Source organism: Odocoileus virginianus, chromosome 6 (genome assembly GCF_023699985.2).
Source record: "Odocoileus virginianus isolate 20LAN1187 ecotype Illinois chromosome 6, Ovbor_1.2, whole genome shotgun sequence".
Classification (NCBI taxonomy): domain Eukaryota; kingdom Metazoa; phylum Chordata; class Mammalia; order Artiodactyla; family Cervidae; genus Odocoileus; species Odocoileus virginianus.
The window spans coordinates 16,121,852-16,138,854 of record NC_069679.1 but is presented as its reverse complement, the minus strand read 5'-3'; the positions used below and the strand labels follow the sequence as shown (position 1 = coordinate 16,138,854).

At 37.9% G+C, this 17,003-nt stretch overlaps 1 protein-coding gene and 1 non-coding gene across 11 annotated transcripts in view; both read right to left on the bottom strand.

Moving 5' to 3' along the window:
- HNRNPC (heterogeneous nuclear ribonucleoprotein C) overlaps positions 1-12,017 on the bottom strand; it is a 45,483-nt gene extending 33,466 nt beyond the window's left edge. For 4 of the 10 annotated variants that reach the window (XM_070468893.1, XM_070468900.1, XM_070468901.1 and 1 more), the window contains exons 1-2: positions 11,868-12,017; positions 7,295-7,320 (exon numbers count right to left, since the gene is read on the bottom strand). The gene's annotated coding sequence lies outside the window, so the exon portion shown is untranslated. Of the gene's footprint in view, positions 1-6,581; positions 6,761-7,294; positions 7,321-7,650; positions 7,814-11,219; positions 11,265-11,867 lie in introns of those variants that run through there. The other 6 variants (XM_070468896.1, XM_070468894.1, XM_070468895.1 and 3 more) reach the window with 6 other exon arrangements.
- On the bottom strand, positions 2,395-2,558 carry LOC139035806 (U1 spliceosomal RNA). Its single transcript, XR_011488516.1, has one exon. It is a non-coding gene; the product is annotated as a U1 spliceosomal RNA (small nuclear RNA).
- Positions 12,018-17,003: the final 4,986 nt, after the last annotated feature.

Below are 17,003 nucleotides of genomic sequence, written 5' to 3'. Positions count from 1 at the left end.
GTTTTTATGTGACAGAGTCCTTATCTTTCAAAGAAACACTGAAATAACTATAGATGAAATAATATCAATTATTTATTTACTTCAAAATAACATGAGGGGAAGGGAATGGATGCAGGTATAGATAAAAACAAGATTAGCCCAAAATTGCCAAAGACGGACAAGTTCGTAGCATTTAACCTGGCAGCAGCCTTTTACTCAGAAAATGTATTAACTCTTTAAACATTCTTACTCTTCAATTAATAGACTTATCAAACATGAAGAACATTTAAATTTCAGGACCAAATCCTGAAACATAATGAAAAAGACCCAAGAAATTAACAAAATTAGAAGTCAAATATTAGTGGTCACTTACATTAAGTAAACTGTTTTTACCTTTTTTAGAAAGCAACCTAGATTGAAGCTTTTAAAACATGAATGCTCTTGAACAGTTATACTTCTAGGGCTTAATTCTAAGCAAATAACTAAGGGTTATTCACAAAATCTTAGCTGTGAGACTGCTCAATTACTTTTAAAAGGAAATAAGAGTACTGGTTAAGTAAAAACATTGTCTAAGTATGCAATGTAATACTATGCAGTTATTAAAATCTTTAGGAGAGCTGTATCTAATAACATACTGATGTTATGTTCATGCTGGGGGAAAAAAGTCTACTTAAATGTATGTGGCATATGTAAGGGGCCTTCCAGGTGGTTCGGTGGTAAATAACCTGCCTGCCAATGCAGGAGACACAGGAGAGACAGGTTCAATCCCTGGGTCAAGAAGAGCCCATGGAAGCGGAACTGGCAACCCACTCCAGTATTCTTGCCTGGGAAATTCCATAGACAGGAGTCATATGTAGGATATTACTTTTTCAAAAGCGTACATACACCAAAAAAAAAGTCTGAAAGAACACATCAAAACTTTTATTCTGAATGGGTAAGAAAGTGTATCTTTTATGATGGGTCTCCATTGCATTCTCTAAATTTTGTATGTGCATGCGTTGCTTAATTCAGATTAAAGCTAAAATAAAGATGGGAGTAACTTCTTTTAAAAATCCACGTCAATCTTAATTCATTTGATTAGTCTTCCTTTTTAAATTCAGTAAAACTACATCTTAACACAAACCATTAATTCCAACACAGGAAGCCAACAAGCTTTCAAGGATAACAAGGGAAATTTTTTCCTTGGAAAGCACACTTTACTACCTTAATTTTAGCCATAAAGTTTTTAAAAGTTATCACAAAACTACTAAGTCAAAGACTATATTTAAAAATTTAAGGAATTATAGCACACTATCGTTACCGAATTTTCAGAATTCAGAATTTAGTAAGAGCACTAAGGAAAATTTTTCGTTTAACATGTATTCAACTATTCCTAAACGTTATTCCAGACAAGTTAGAAAAGCCTAAGACTGGTTCAATGAATTTCCAGGGAGTTATATTAGTTCTGAAACCAACTCAAAAGCTATAGGTTAATCTAAACAATAAACAGGAAGAGTATTTCAGACAGGTCAAACTGGAATCAGATTAGATAGGAAGAAAAACTCAGATGCCCTTTAATCTACTATGTGTGCACTCGGTCATGTCCAACTTTTTGTGACCCCATAGGTGAAGCCCACCAAGTTTCTCTGTCCACGGAATTTTCCAAGCAAGAATACTGGAGTGGATTGTCATTTCCTAATTCAGGGGATCTCCCCAACCCAAGGATGGAACCTGTGTCTCCTGCATTTGCAGGCAAGTTCTTGACCACTGAGTCACCTGCTGCTGCTGCTAAGTCTCTTCAGTCATGTCCAACTCTTAGCTACCCCATGGACTGCAGCCCACCAGGCTCCTCTGTCCATGAGATTTTCCAGGCAAGGATACTGGAGTGGGTTGCTGTTTCCTTCCCTATGGCTTCTGCTTAAAATTAGCTATGTATTCTCAGTGGAGAATAAATCCTTAAAAATGACAAAGTTCAAAAAAAATAAAAAAATAAAAAATAAAAAAAAATGACAAAGTTCTTCCAAATTTTTATTAATGCTCCATCACCAGCAATACAGCAGCCTATATCCTCAAATGCTAATGGGACTCATTCCATCACAGGCAAACCTAATTTAAGGCTGCTCTTACAACTAAACCTAATTTAAGACTGCTCTTAAAACTTACTAAACTCCTACCACATAAGCCACAGTTATGCTATTTATATCCAGACATAAAATCAAAGAGCTGAAGTATATCGACAATAAGGAGTTTTAGGTTTAATTCGAAGTAAAATACTGTTGTGTTGCTCATTAACAGTCCCTGAACACACAAAGCAAGTTTCCTTCTAACCCTAAGTCTTTCCTGCTCGTCCAGAAGTAATCCATCAATGGTGTTTCATGTGCATCTTTCCAGATATTTCTCTGTATCTTACACAGTAGAAAATAACCCCCCCCTCCCCAGGGGAAAGCACGCACGCAGTCCCCCACTACCATAAATTACACAGTCGAGTTTCCCCTATTTGAGGAAATCGCAGAGGTCAACACACCCAGATTGCAATGGGTGAGCCTCGCCCTGGGAGAACCACCTTCTTGATCATGGTATCTCCTCTGCCAGGTAAGTATTGAAAATAAACTTCTATAATATGTGAGCTGATGAGAAGTGCTAAAGAGCAATTAGAAGGCTAAGTGAGAGAAAACAACACTGAGGTGATGGCTTTTGAATAAGAACAAAAATGAACTGAGGAATCCAACCTGTCTGGGGAAGAGACCCCTGTCCCCGGCCCCCTACCAAAGGCTTTTGAGGTAGGAATACGTAGTGTATTCAAATCTCAGTTAAGCAGGTCAGTGTGGCTGAAGCAGAGTAGTATACAATTAACAAGGAGAGGAGGTACACAACAGATATAGCACATGTTGTAAATCACAATACAATTTTGACTTAATGCTGAAATAGGCAGTTATTAAGTGAGTTTCAAACAGGAAACCCAGGTGATAATTTTTCAAACATTATTATTTTAATAGGATCAATCTAGCTACCACACACTGGGGTGGAGGTATAAAAGAAATATAATCTATTGCAATAATGTACCAAAGACAAATGATGGCTTGAAACTGGATCAAGTCACAGCAGAAGTGAATCCTTGTTATAATTAAAGGCAGAAATGATAGTGTTTTCTACAATGCCAAAGATGAGGTATGAGAGGGAAAAAAAGTCAAGGATAGCTAATCAAAGTCTGACCTAACTGACATGAAAACACCAGTTTCATTAACTGAAATGGGCAACACTGCAGAAGAAACTGGTTTGAGAGTAGAGCAGGAGTCCAGTTTTGGACTTTTAAACTGATATATACTTAACACTCACGGGAGCTGTCAGGTGGGTAAATGGATAGAGACAATAAAGAGAAGTCCAGGCTGGTGATACATGTTTGGGCATCATCAGCTTATAGATAGTATAGAAAATCACGTGACTGAATGAAATGACCCAGGGAAGTGTGAGTAGAAAAGAGAAGTAGAAGAACACACTTGGGAGAAGGAAGAGCCAGAAAGAGAATAAAACCTGGAAGCTAAGTAGAAAATATTTTTAAAAAGTGGCAGCTCAACTGGTTAAATCATACCAACAAGACTGATAAGGACTGGAAAAGGACCACTGGATTTAGTAAACCCCTCTGGGTTACATATTTTTTAAAACCATAAATTATACAATTACTTCTTTTCTCCCAAGTGAAACTCACTTTTAAATGTTTATTATGCTTATTTCCCTGAAGAATGTTGCTACAACCAAAGAGTCTTCAAAATTATCCTACAAACCTGTATCTACCCAAATAATTACCTTGGATACTTCATGCTATTTAGACTGTTGAAAACTGAACAAAATAGTTTAACAATGATATCTTGCTTACAACTTGCTAAAAACTGAAGTCCAGAGCAGTTTTTTGTTTAGGCACTTTAATCAAATTAAAGATGTTTTTCTAGAATACTTCACATATCAAGTACAGTCAATCTAGTATGATTAAGACTTGCTAACTGCCTGCGTTGAATCCATGCCTCATGTGACATTTATTGGGTATGTCTAACTTATGGCAAATTATGCAAATCTGCACACAAATAGTCTCATCTCCAACATGTGAAAGACAGTAATATTTACATAAGGTTATGATGACTAAGTTAACACAGGAACTTTAACAGCAATGAACACACGGTAAGTTTCCCATTTACCACTTTCAAGAAACTGAAGATTTTGTACTTCATTTTTCCTTTCAAATAGGAAAGCTATTATGTCAGGTCTGATTCAACAGGGGTGTTAGAGAAATAACTAACTTCCTAAAGCCTAACTAAATATCCTCTTCAAACTCTTGTTCATCAAGACACACAAAGAAATCTCATTTGAAAAACCAGGGCCAAGTGCCCTCAGGCCTAGGATTACTACCTTCTTCAAGAGATGAATATAATGGCCTATTATAACAGGTCTTCTAACCTGGTCTTTAGTCCTACTTACACTTAGTCTTCATCAACATTCCCCACACAACTGCCAAAAGGAAATTCCAAGAAAGTAACCAACTCTCTCTAATCTCCAAAGTCCTCAAACAAATTCCTATTGTGTCCAAAGTAACCTAGATATTAAACATGGGCCCATATACTATGCTTGGTTCTTGCCTACTTTTCCAACCTCACATCTTGTTCTGTGTATTCTTGGTGACTATCTTCTAGAAGGATTTCTTGAAATGAGGCCAACTCCCTCCCACCCACCCCCACCTATTTGGGCTTTCTAAAATAATCCAACTTCTGACTTCAACATCAGCTCCTAAGGTCTCTGCTGGCAGCACCCTTTCACTGCCATATCTGTATCTCACTCCCTTAACTATCATCTCTTTTCCTTCATGGATTTAGACTGTGAAAATGCTGTTCTTTTCTCTTCTCTCAATGGGCTATAATACTCAAGAGGGCAGGAGACAGTATGGTTTGTTCACCTGTATACGCCCAAGCCTAATGGTGATTTTCAGAATAAGCATTCAAATGTTTAATGAACAACATTTCTAACTTGAAAGCTGGGAATCTTCCCAAATCTGTCACTCTTCATATCACAGCCACCACCAAATCCTAAATTTACTGGTTCCTAATTCCAATACCATGGCTTTTGGCAGTGATATTTGCCCAGTGAACAGGCCAGTAAAGCCAGTTCATTATTCTTCCCTCTATTCCAGTTTATCATCTACTCCAATCTCATTCTCCTCTACGCCATTTCCACATGGCTATCACAATGACATTTCTAAAAATGAAAATCTGATGTCACTCCTCAGTTCAGAATCTTTTAATAGTCGTCGGTTTCTGGATAAAGTACAAATTCCTTGGCGTGGTATTAAAATTTTTATAATCTGGCCTTAACTCTCTAAAAGCCTTTCCTGACCTCTTAAGAGTCAATTAGGCACCCATCTATTGCACAGTTCCATAGGCTCTGTGCCTACCTTTAACCACAGTGACATTATCTCATCCGTCTCCCTCACAAGGCTATGAGTCCCTGAAGAACTATTACACCTTTTTGCATTCCGCAAACCAGAAGAACATGACCCATAAAATAATGGATTTGTAAAAGGATATCAATAAAACCTGGACCTAAAAGAAAATTTTCCATTCCTCTTTCAGGTAACCTCACGACATTTTACTTAATTTTCTCCCATTTTGTTTTCCTTTAGGCTGCCTTCAGTTTTCACTTTAACTAGATTTTACTTTCAACAGGAGTAAGGGGAGGGGTCAAGTATGTGATGTACTCCAGCACAAACAGCAGTAAGTATACCTTTAAAAACAACTCACTTCTCCCCTGGCCTTACCTCAGCTCAACATTAAAGCAACTCTCAAGTGAATTATCAAAACATTTCACCGCTGTCAGTAAAATATTACTGTGTGTTAGTCACTCAGTTGTGTCCTACTCTCTGCGATTTCTACAGGTTGCTATTATTTTTATCACTTTGACTATCCACATCCTTATTAACCTCTGCATTTTTCATGTGAATATTCAGTCTTACTAACCTCTGGAACACAGTCAATTCCCTAATATGTAGCTGGGCCACAAATAATCACTGAAAAAGAGGTCAATCCTTGATCTTTCCTGGTTTGGATACAGAGATTATACAGATTTTCCTGCTTTCTGAGGTTAAAAAGGCTATTTATCCTTTTCTTTTTAAAAACCCTTCCAGTCAGATAGCATTTCAATATCAAAGCGTGTTTCTTGTGGGTTGATTCACGCTAAATTTTAATGACAAAAAAGTCTAAACTGAATACAATTCAAAATTATTGTCACAATCCCAAGGAAGATTACTCTAAAGACAGAAAATCTTTACTAATTTGCAATAATCTAAAAAAAGAATACCTAATGTTTTTGTCTTGCTGATAATTAAAACATGCTATTTTCACTCTAAAATATATGTAAACTTCAGCTGCTCTTTCATTTAGTAAAAACCCTCAGGACCCCAAGTTTGACACTTGTAATTCCATTAGTTTACAAAATCCTGAAGGGTCCTTCCTTAGGAAACATCTTGAGATACACACACAAAAGCCTAATCCAAACATTTCCAGAAGCTATCACCTGCACCACATCAACTTAAACAGGTGTTATTTCCTAGTCTTTCCAATGAAACCAAGTGGACCTCACACCTCTTACCATCACCCAGGAAGGGTGTGCATCTGTTCCGAAGGCCCCCCTGGCTCCAGGTCATCCTGGCTGCTGCTGCTCCAGGCTGGGCATCCGTGTTGCTGCAGCTTGTGGTTTGTGACGGGTAGTGTACAGGAAAAGCAGGATGGGATTTCAAGGGAAACAGGAGGGGGATGGCTTTCTGGGAAAATGCCATCACCGTCATAGGTGTTAAGTAATACCACACACATTTTATTGCAGCACAGTTTAAAAATTTAACAAATGAAAGATTAAAAATAAAAAAAAACAAAAATAAAAAAATAAAAAATACAGACGTCCAGAGATGCTCTAAAACAGTTAAGTTAAAGATCAGGAAAAATAAGGTCACAGACTTAACAGCCAGTAAAATTCTTTCGAGCGTGGGGAAGGGGATAAGGGCAAGGGGGGAGGGTTGGGAGAGAAAAGGTTTATGTGATCAATCCACTTAAAAATGCTAATGCCTTCACTTTCTCTCCCAAGATGTAAAACTCCAAAGTCAATCAGGAGGCCGGAGAAATTCTTAATGAACATTCAGAAAAACTCGATTTTAATCCGGTTAAAAATCATCAGTGTCATTATCATCATCATCATCACCATCATTAAGTATAATAATAAATAATAGTAACTAGTAACAACAATAAAAAGGAAATCAGCGGAAAGTCAGGAAAAATGTAAAAAAAAAATTGGAATAACTTACTGTAGCTGAAGATCAAAAAAATCTCACTGTAAAAAAACAAAAATAAAAATAGCCCAGATTAGAAAAACGGGAGGTGCAAAAATGTCAAGTCAGTAAAGTTCATTTCTTTTCTCTTTCCAAAAGCAGTTTCCACAAAAACCGCAAGGGTAAAGTTCTCAGTAGCAGACAAGCAAAGCCCTTTCCACATCATCAATCAATCTTAAAAATACACGAGGAAGTAGAGAGGTCAGTTTATGAGAGGCTAAAAGGCTCCTCCTCCTCTAACCCAATTGCTGCAGAAAAAATAGAAATAGAAATTTAAAAATTACATCTTAAATCCAAGTCCCGTTTTTGGAAACAATTGAAAAAAAAAACACCTGTAATTTGCCGTAGTGCACACCAAGTTGCATCATTATGTTTAAAATGTCTTTATAAAATCAATTTTGGAATGGGAATGTGTGTGTTCTGGAAGGGTGGGGAAGGGAGGTTAAAAATCAAAGCTGAGCTCCAGTGAGTAGGGATGGGGTTCGCCTTGCTGCCCTGTGAAAGGAGAAGGGACAGATTGAGTCAGAGTTCCTCAGAAATGTTGTGCCCTAAACCCCCAAGACAGAAACATCTGTCCATTTCATGTAACATTCTGGTAAAGCATTAACATCCCACTGGATGGGGAGAGCCTCTATAGAATTATCACCTCTACCAGTGACTGGATTCACAATTCTTCAATGTCAGTAGGTGACTATTTTAATTACATATGCACCTATATTCCCTTAAGGGTCTCAAAAAAAATCCACATTCAAATGCTCATCTTGATAATCAGTTTGGCAAAAGAAAACTTAGAAAAACCAGGTAAACAGAGATGAAGTGAGCAAATGTCAAACATCAGAAAGCAGATTCGTGTTTTAAATTTTAGGCCCAGGTAGCTTTTCCTACCATACAAACTGAAGGGGAAGGGTCTACTCTGAAGATACATACTAGAGATGACATCTAGTCTCAAAACAAATGAGTGGTCAATCTGTAAGACCTGACAGAACCTGTCAGGGAAACAGTTTACATAAAGAGCACATTAATCCACTCAGTAACAGAATGAAAAGTCAGATGAAGGAAAAAAGATTATTATGGCTACTGACTATACAATGTTAAAAAAAAAAAAACAGGCAAAAAGTACATGTTTCTTTGTGGTCCCACTGTTTACAAATAGTACACATGGTGAATTCCAAGACAGGAATTCTAAGAATCTGATACCTACCACAACAGACTGGCTAAGATTTGCAATTAGATTGTAGGTCTTTGAACAAATAAGAATGACTGTACTTGCGTTTTAATATTCAGCCATGAGATTTTATTCTATCCAAATGTCAGTGAACTAAAAAAATTTAAGCTGAGCTTTTAAAAAGTGTTCCTTAAATCAATTACAAATTAATGACTACGGCAATGGAAAAGGTACTATTAACTATTTTTGAGAAGTAGCAGACCACAGAAGCTACTTTTACGCTTAGACTGTGTTAAATTTTAGCTGATGTGTTAAATTTTACAAATGTACAAACTATTAAAAAAAAGTTACAGAAAAGGTACAATTATTTGAATGTACATTCAAATATACATTCTAAATGTGTTAAATGTAAGGGATGTTCAGTTATGGTGAGACATTCAGTTTTCTTCTTTGGAATCACAGCCTGAACTTGTACTCAATAATGTCAGGATGTTAAATAACTGGTTCATCTACAAACAAATCCTCGGCAAACATGTTATAAGCTTAAAAAATAATGTGAAAACATTTACATCTTTCAAATTCAAGAACTTAAGATGTCTCCCAAGATGCTATGTTTAATTGATGAGCTACCCCTCATAAAAATGATTAACCAAATTGAACTTAATTGTAACTTTTGCAATTAATAGTACACCTGTAGTTTTGTCAAACCTCTAGGAGATTTGCATCTTCTAAACGGGTATTCTCAAAGTGAGGGCTGCCAACCAAGATAGCACATACTAGAAATGCAAATAGGGTCTACCCCAGACTGAATTTATTAGGAAGTGGTGATGGAGAGCCCAGCAATCTGTTTTAACTAGCCCTCTTGCTGGTCCTAATGTCTGCTCATGTTTAAAAACTACTGTATAGAGTTTAATAAAGAATCTCTATCCCCAATTAGGATCAAAACATAGTAACTCGAAGATTATAACCTACCACACTAAATGCCATACCATAAAGCCGTACAGAAATCACTTTTCCCTTTATAAACCTCAGATTTCCAATAGAGAACACATGCAGCTATGCTACATCTTAAAGTTCTGGTTTTCACCATAGTCAACTATCTAGTAAATCTATTATGTACAAAATTTTAAGCCTCCCTGATCCCAATGAGAATGAATGAGTATATATATTAAGTATGAGCAAATAATGCTCCCCAAAGACAATAAAATGACCTTAAGATTGAAATATTGTTATTAAGACAGTTAACAGTAATTACTAACATACAAAAACTGCTGTCAACAAATAAAACTATTTCTGTACACTATTTAGCCTTCTGGCAACAAATGAATTACAGAAAATAGAAATTAAGAGGTAAGAAGTCTAAGACCCCTTATAATTATAAAACTGAATTTCAGAAAGTTTAACTGATTTGCCTAACAGGTAGGTAATAAGCAGCAGGAGGGGAAAAGTCCAGTTCTCTTAACTCCTAGACCAGGGTTCTTTCAACTGTCACACTCCCCATGTAACATCCCACACATCCACCAGTTAATATAAATTAATCTTTAAGATTAGAATAACTAGCTATTTTGGAGCTTATTCCTTGCTTGTTTCTAACAGAAACTCCATCCAAAACAAGGTCACACACTATGCAAAACCCTCTAGAGACCTAATCAAAAATATGGTGTTTATATCCTCTACCAAAGAAAACAGCAGGAGGCATTAAGCATGGGAAACACAAAGAGGTCCTCCAAGTTTAAGAAGCCATCCTTCTTAAATCCCTCTTCTCCAGCCAACATGAAAATGTTACTAATGCCTATCTATTTGAAATCAAATCTAGAATTATTTCAGATATCAATTTTGTGGCCAAATCATTCCAGATGAGTGATATTAAACTGTTACCTTGGTACATGCTGATCCTAAGGAACCCATTTCTAACACCTCAAGGCAAGAAAAGTGCCCTTCAAATAATTTTAATTTCCATTTAAGGATTTAACCATTCTTAAATACTAATTTCTTACATTTCTCTTTATTTGCCAACATTAGGTGTATGATTTCCTTAGTCCATGTGACAATATAAATGCTTAAGCTTTTATTTTTTTCAATGGCAAAGCTTTTGATTCCTATTACAAAATCTTTATGGTAAGGGATCACTATATAGCTACCTAGAGTAACAGTTTTAGCTTCTGTTCCTAAGGGACAAATATACCCAATCTGGGCTTAAACTGTGCTTAACATCACTTTTTGTGAATGTTTAACACATTATGAAAAACAAAATCACCTAAATCTTACACAAAGATTAAAAAAAAAGAGGTTTCTTGGATAAGTGAATGTGATACTTTGAAGCTCATGCAATTTTTACAAACTTGGCAAAAATTGTTTAGTAATTTTTGCAAATAGTAACCACCGTTAATACCTGCTTAACAAAAAGCATATAGTTAGGCATTTTTGCCAACTTTGGGATGGTCCGGAAAATTAATGCCAGAATATCCCGAAAATTAAACTGCACAAAATCTTAGGACGTTACAGTAATAAACGCAATACTCAGAATCTTTTCCCCAAGAGCAGTTTGGGCATTTCCAGTTGCCGCTAGTTCTTGCTGTAATTACTTTTAGTATCCACTATCCACCGGGGTTCACCTCCTGAAGCCACTTGACTTAACCTGGCGACCAAGTTCCTTACTAGTTCGGCTGATTAATATGACCCAGGCAATCAAAACTCATGCCTCGGTTTCTGTCTAAGAAAGATAGTAATACCTACCTCAAGCAAGTTCCACTAACTTATTTATTTCAAGTGATTTGTAACCTGCAGATAAAAATCCAGCTTTAATTATTACTGTTAATATGTAAATCAGATTACAATTTTTTAAAATAAAATTGAAAATATTTCGAGGTCCATCATTTGTTCAGAGAGGCGTAAACTAAAAAGTAACCAATAAAATATTAAACCTATTGTTTTCATATCTATACCCTGCGGTACGCTCCAGAATTTGGAGGCTTGCGGTCAAAAAATTTGATAACCCTTCCCCATCCCCCACTTAATTTTAAAATTTAACAGGAAGCATCGGCACTACATTAACTGAACTACATTCATGAGCATTTTTGATCAGCCCTTTCACAATCTCAGAGTCCTCATGGTCACAGAAAATGAAAGAACAGCCGTTAACACAGGAGAGCGAAAAAGAAAAACAGCATTTTCCCTGCCGATTGTGGCCTAGAGGACACTGGGTTAAAAATCTACGCAAGGGCTGAGGCCTAGAAAACTCCGCGTACGATCTAATCCTGCAAACCAGAGAATAAATGGGAGCCTGCTTACTCTACCGAGGGGAGGGTTCCCTCGTCCTCTCTCCCATTCCACCACGCGCTCCTCAAAGAACCTAGCGCTTCCCCTTACGCTCCCTCCACTTACCAGGAGGGGGAAGGGAGAAGAGATTCGATTCTGAATCTCCTACCCCTGGGTTCTACGTGGAGAAGCCGATTGCTGCTCGAGGTCGGCAACGCGGTCGCAATCGCTCAGTCTTCGCCTCTTCACAAAATGGCCCCCGAGTCTCCTCTGCCGCCGAGGCGAAGGTCTAGGCCCGCCCCACTCCTGAGAATCCTCCTATTGGCTGCGAGTTTTCTCGCTCCCGCTTCTCATTAGACAGTTCTACCGCTCTTCACAATTATATCCAATCACAATCAGCAGTGGGTTAGACTAATCTAGAGAATTTCCACATGCGTGGGAGAAACTAGTTTGTAACTGGTCATAATTCCTGTCACTTATCTTCTGAGGCATGCTTATTGGCCACTGTACCCTGACGAAGCTCTGGGTGGAAACTTGCCTTTGTAAGGCTCACCGCTTCACATCCGGGTATCCGAGATATATGATTGGCGGTCTCAGTATCCCATCCCTGCTCTTCAGAGCGCCTAAAAGGAGGCCCACCCGGATCTCGGAATTCCCGCGGCGCGGGGGGCGGGTAAAGATTGCCGGGTCTTGTTTGGAAGACTTCCGAAAGATCTGCCCTAGCTCCCGGCCTAGGTAAAAGGAAAAGCTGTAGCCCGCGGTATGAACAAAAAAAAATTGTTTTTTTCTTTGACTGGGGAGGGAGCACTAAAAGCTAGAATACAAACCAGCCCTGCAGTTTTTCCAACCTTAGAGCTCCTTTCTGGACATTTCTCAGCTTGTCAAGCCCTTCAAACAACCCATATCTCACGCAAAACAACTGACTTACTCACCTCTCCACAGCAAAAGGTTAATAAAGTCTAAAATACTGGCCTGGAATACTACAGCATTCGTCCTCTGGCCCCAAGTCATCTCACTTTCTGATACCCTATATGCCAACCAAATTGGTTCAACGGGCCAGCTCTCCCCAGCCCGAACCCACAGTCGGGTCCCTTAATTCTCCGCATCCTGAAACGATCCTGTCTCCCACCTACTGGCATCGTCTGCACTGCAGTCCCTCTGGTTATATTATAGCCGCCGAACACGCAATGCAATAAGGGCCAGCTGTGCTAGGAATAGGAATAAAGGATATTTCTCTGTGTAGTTGGGGAAAGCGAGACGCAGAACACTTATCTAGAGAATGTGATACTCTATGCATTTTAAGGAATATATGCATTTGTGAATACAGTTTTATGCATTAGTTTCTAATTAATTCTTAATTTCAGAGAGAGTCACAAGGAAACACTGTCACATGGCAAAAATCATGACAATTTAGTAACGAGTTTAATGTCCTTTACTCAAACGTAAACAATTCATGGTTGGAAGAGTATGGTGACTCACAAGCAGTGGAGCACTGCCCCAGGGAGTTTGGGCAAGAATGAGCTTAATACATACTTAAAAGCAGCAAGGCAATCAAGAGTTTGATCGCCTGCGGTTGTGTATCTGACCTTATTTAGAAAGATTAAGGAACAAGAAAATAAGTATACGGCCTAAAAAGTATGGCGTTTGAGAAGATTGACTGACTAGGTGTACTGCGTTTCTGGTCAAGCTGACCTTTTACAGGAACTTGAAGTTTCAGTTTGCTAACAGGACACTCCCAGCTGCAGCTACTCCATCTCGGGCCTAGAAATTTATTTGGACATATCTTTGGGGAGCGAACCTTTTACATTTTTCAATGGTATGCTTTTCTTTACAATTTGAACTTTTTGCCATATGCATGTATTGTTTTAAGCAAATCTAAACAGCAAAAACAAAAAGCATGTAAGAAAAAATAAACTAAAATGTTAATAGTGGTTCCCCTCTGGTGGGAGAACTTGTGCTTTTTTCCCTCCCCTTAAACTTCCCTGTGCTTTTCTTTATTTTCCTAGTTAAGTTTGACAAGTAATCACAGAGGAAACATCTCCAAGTGCTTAAAGCCTCAGCTCAGTTGCCACATTGCAGTTTATTTAAAATGACCTCATTGCACTGTGGTTAATTTTATATTCATCTCTTCTCCTCTGGTGGATAGTATGTCTTTTGATTACAGAGTTTGATTCTTATTGCTCCCTGTATTCCCTTTGCCTACTACATGTCCTAGGACCTTAAACAGAGAGTGTCTGAAATTTGTGTTAAATTATTAGCTTTTATTTATCAGGAGAAATTGTTATTTTCCCTTAACAAACAGGTAGACTATCCTTTTTTCTATTAAATATTTTATACAGTTCTTACTCAGAGGAGCCCAGATAGTATGAGGCTTGATTGACATGTTATTTGTGTTTCTTAAGGAAACAAAAATAAATACTAGCATGTTTTATTGCTCATGGTTCTCATATAATAAAAATATTTATAAAGTGTTAATATTTAAATTCATTTTACCAGAAATCAATTTTACTGCATGATCTTTGACATGACCTACTTATTAACTGGGGCTTCCCAGGTGGCTCAGTGGTAAAGAATCCACTTGCTGATATGGGAGATGCAGGTTTGATCTCTGAGTTGGGAAGATCCCCTGGAGGAAAAAATGGTAACCCACTGCATTACTCTTGCCTGGAAAATCTCCTGGACAGAGAAGCCTGGCAGACTACAGTCCATGGCGTTGCAAAGAGTTGGACAAGACTAAGCATGCATGCACACACTTATTAACTATCACTGTATTTGGTGCAAGGGAGTACTTAAGAGAGAGCATTTATGTTTCTTCCAAGTTCTCCCCATTGCTTGATGGGGTGGATATGGAGGATCCAAGAAGAATTAACATCCAATCCCTCCATCAAGTATCTTGAATTTACTAAGGGTGAAAAAACAAGTGCAAAAATAGCATAATACAAGGCAGAATGCAAAGCACCATGTTGATCATAATCATTCACAATTATCTAGTTTTAAGACTCTTACAGAGTGGCAGGTGAATTGGAGAGTAGGAAGTTTCCTTTATCTCTTCTACTTAAGCACTCTTAAACTTCTTAAGTTGGCTGCTTTTATTAAGTGACTCTGTATACATTGTAGAAGGCCATTAGCCAGACTTCAGTAATGGAGGGGCAGTGGGAGAAGAGATAGGAAACAGAAATAGTAACTCCTTCAGTTCAGTTCAGTCGCTCAGTCATGTCCGACTCCTTGCAACGCTATGGACTGCAGCACTGCCAGGCTTCCCTGTCCATCACCAACTCTCAGAGCTTACTCAAACTCATGTCCATCACGTTGGTGATGCCATCCTACCATCTCATCCTCTGTCATCCCCTTCTCCTGCCTTCACTCTTTCCCAGCATCATGGTCCTTTCAATGAGTCAGTTCTTTGCATCAGGTGACCAAAGTACTGGAATTTCAGCTTCAGCATCAGTCCTTCCAATGAATATTCAGGACTGATTTCCTTTAGGATGGACTGGTTTGATCTTCTTGCAGTCCAAGGGACTCTCAAGAGCAAAATAGCATAATACAAGGCAGAATGCAAAGCACCATGTTGATCATAATCATTCACAACTATCTGGTTTTAAGGCTCTGAAACCTAGGTTTACAGAGTGGTGGGTGAAATGCCTTACCTTGGGCTAAAGAGAAAAAACAAAACTATACTTTTGTCTTTGATTCAAGAAGTAATTTCTCTTTTAAGAAGGCTTTATGTGGCTTAGAGGTATTACCAGAATAATGTGGCCCCTGCAACCTTTCTTCCTCCCAGTTCTAAGCCACCTGTCAAGAGGAAGAAAGGAAAAGCTGCAACAGCTTTGAAATGCCTGATTTGATTTTTAATTGACTTACTCGCTGAATATTTTCCTCAATATCTGTCACCCTACATACCCTCAGTGTACCTAGTTATCTACCTTATTCTATTCAACAAGTCAAATAGGACTCTACCAATACAATTCTCATTACCTCTCTTCCTCTGCTGCTGCTGCTGCTAAATCACTTCAGTCTGTCCGACTCTGTGCGACCCACCAGGCTCCCCCGTCCCTGGGATTCTCCAGACAAGAACACTGGAGTGGGTTGCTATTTCCTTCTCCAATGCATGAAAGTGAAAAGTGAAAGTTAAGTCGCTCAGTCATGTCCGATTCCTAGTGACCCCATGGACTGCAGCCTACCAGTTTCCTCTGTCCAGGGGATTTCCAGGCAAGAGTACTGGAGTGAGGTGCCATTGCTTTCTTTGAACGCCCAACACTACTTTATGCTTTTTTTACACTGATTGGGAGACCTTTCTGACTGTTGACAATCTATCTTCTACAGGCAATCATATTCTACCAGAAAAATGATATGGTGAAGATATTACACAGCACTTTCAAGACCCTTAAACTTTGAATGCATCCTGTTTTACTATATTGAGTCTGTCCCTCAAGCTGATCCTGCAAACTGCTCTCATGATAATCATTTGAAAGCATTCACTTTTATTGTGACTCCTATACTAAAATCCTATAATAGCGCTCTGTTCCAGTCCTACATTTTCATTGTTTCATTCACAGCTCTTTCCTGACTGGCCCCTCATTACCTATCAGTTATCCCTTCCACAAGGCCCTACATCTGGCAGCCCCTGCTGTCCTCCAACAGGGCATAGATTCTCCAAAAAAGATGTCATACACTGCTAATAATATTATTGGTTTATTGGTCACTTTGATTGGATTATATATCCTCAAGGTTTCTAGTGTTTTAGGGGTTTTTTCTATTTTTATTTTAAAGCTTTCCAAATGGAAATATCCTATTGTTTTTTCCTAATAATTTGTGATTACTATAAAACATTAAAATACAGAAAGAGTGAAAGCATCTATGTGCTCTGTCCTCCAAAAACATTCATTCTTAACTATTTGGTATAGATTTTTACAGAGTTTTTAAAGATGTATATATGGATTTATTTTTACCTGAATATCTGTAATCAGAGAACTTTTTAATCTTTTTCTTAATAACCAGAACCTTGAGCTCAAAAATTTAAAAATAAGTAAAAATTCTGTATCCATAAAGCTTGAAAAAGTTAGAAAGATTAAAGCAACTCAGAGTCATGACATCTAATGGTTTTGAGGTCAAGTAGTGGCTGATTTTAAGTATTATTGGCCACCATTATGTTAATAATAGGAAAAAAAATAATAGGAAAAAAACATAACTTTTCTATAACTGTGTGTGAAGTACTTTTCATGTGGCAGTTTTATTATCCCCAGTTTAAAGGTGAAGTAACTA